General features: G+C 41.6%; 1 protein-coding gene across 1 annotated transcript in view; it reads left to right on the top strand.

Annotated features, from left to right (window-relative positions):
* Nucleotides 1–2,343, top strand: part of ESCO2 (establishment of sister chromatid cohesion N-acetyltransferase 2) — a 25,521-nt gene that overhangs the window by 19,502 nt on the left and 3,676 nt on the right. The gene's annotated exons all lie outside the window — the stretch shown is intronic.

Here is a 2,343-nt window from a genome sequence, read left to right as displayed (position 1 = left end):
ATCGACCCCCCCCCCCCACCTCCCAGTGCACCAATGTCATGCACCGGGCCTCTAGTACAATAATAAAAAGACATAACCCAATTTAAAAATGGGCATGATTTCAATAGACATTTCTTCAAAGAAATACAAATGGCTGATAAACACATGAAAATATGCTCAACATCATTAGCTGTAAGTGTTGGTGAGGATTTGGAGGAAATTGGAATCTTTGTACTTTGCTATAGGAATGTAAAATGGTGCAGCAGCTGTGGAATGCAGTCTAGCAGTTTCTCAGAAATAAACTGTTACCATATGACCCAGCAATTGTACAAATAGCTATATATGCAAAAGAAAGGATAAGTCCACACAAAAACTGGTATATGAGTGTTCATAACAGCATTATTCTTAGTAGCCACAAAAGCAAACAACCCAGTTCATGATTAATGGATAAATATAATGTGTTATATCCATACAGTAATATAGTAAGACTAGAGGCCCGATGCACGAAATTCATGCAAGGGGCTCAGCTCTCACAGCCCCTGCTGCCTCGGCTTCGTCCAGACAGTAGTCTGGACAGTCGTTCTGCTCTTCAGTCTAATTAGCATATTAGCTCTTTATTATATAGGATATTATTTAGCCACAAAAAGAAATGGAGTACAAGACATACTACAATATGGATGAACCTTGAAAACATTATGCTAACTGAAATAAGTCAGTCATAAGAGTCCCCATATTTTATGACTTCACTTAAAGAAAATATCCAGAATAGGCAAATTCATTGATAGAAAGTAGATTGGTAGTTTCCAGGCACTGAGAGACAGGTGAATGGAGAGTGACTGCTAATGGGTACAGGGGTTTTTTGGGGGGGTAATGAAAGTGTTCTGGAATTAGATATTGGTGATGGTTGCAGTTTTGTGACTATTACTAAAAAACAACTGAATTGTATACTTCAAAGGATTGAGTCTTATGGTATATGAATTATATCTCAAAACTAAATTAGTGACTCTCCATTTTAAACTTCGCTGTGTTAATACTGCATATTGATACTTAAAGTTTCTAATGTGACAAATGAGTTTATTTCTTGTTCACATTAATTTACCTAGTTTAGGTTGGATAAGTGAGCTTCACAACACTTCTGTCAACTTCTATACTTAATAACAGATTACAAACCAGTGACCACCTACACCTTAACCCAGGGGTCCTCAAACTTTTTAAACAGGGGCCCAGTTCACTGTCCCTCAGACTGTTGGAGGGCCGGACTATAGTTTTTAAAAAAACTATGAACAAATTCCTATGCACACTGCACATATCTTATTTTGAAGTAAAAAAACAAAATGGGAACAAATACAATATTTGTATTTGCATGTGGCCTGCGAGCCGTAGTTTGAGGACCCCTGCCTTAACCAAACCAAGAACCACACTTTGAGTAGCACTATTCTAGCCTTTTGAGTTACAGCACCAAAGACAACTGTGGGGATGCAATCTTTGGCCATAATCCTGCCCACCCATAAAGGGGAGCATTGAGGAAAAACTGGTGTCTATAGAGATTTTTATTGGGTAGTTAATTATGAAATACCTCTATTTTCTATACTTTATATTATGAGCTATATAAATTTGACATGAGAAATAGCAGTATCTGAGCTACTTCCAGCAGACAGTAGTCTAGTGCTTCTCAAACTTGAAAGTGCATATGAATCACCTGGGATCTTATTAAAATGCAGGTGTGGTTCAGTAGGTCAGGGTGGGGCCTGAGATTCTGCATTCCTAGTAAGCTCTCAGGTGATGCTGAATGTTGCTGGTCTATAGATCATACTTTGAGTACTAAGGCATCTCTAAGCAATAACAAATGAGAATTAAGTTGCCTTCAAAGGAAAAATAAACACATTCATTTGAGAACGTATCTGTCTTTTCTCACATATCTGAGTTGAAGGTACAAGTAACATAATTGACAGATCATCCTGTATATGAGGAGACTTAGGTTGAATTGTCTCTTGTCTATATAAGCAATCTATACTAATAAAAGGGTAATATACTAATTAGACCGGGAGACCTTCCGGATGTCCTTCAAGACAAAGCCATGGTGGTAGGGCCGAGGCAGAGGCGGTTAGGGGCGATCAGGCCAAGAGGGGGAGGGGCAGTTGGGGGGTGATCAGGGCTGGCGGGGGGGGGGGGGGCAGTTTGGGGGCAAACAAGCCCACTTGGGGGGGGGGGGGGTGGGGGAAAAAAAAGCCCCCTGGGGGGGGGGGGGGGGGTGGGGGGGGAAAAAAAAAAAAAAGGGGGGGATGTTTGGGGAGGAGAGCACAAAAAGGGGGGGGGGGGGGGGGTTGGGGGGGGGGGGGGGGGGGGGGGGGGTTTTTGGGGGGA

The sequence above is a fragment of the Myotis lucifugus genome, unplaced genomic scaffold (genome assembly GCF_000147115.1).
Source record: "Myotis lucifugus unplaced genomic scaffold, Myoluc2.0 scaffold_1, whole genome shotgun sequence".
In the NCBI taxonomy this organism is placed as follows: Eukaryota; Metazoa; Chordata; class Mammalia; order Chiroptera; family Vespertilionidae; genus Myotis; species Myotis lucifugus.
This window is presented reverse-complemented; position numbering and strand designations above follow the sequence as displayed.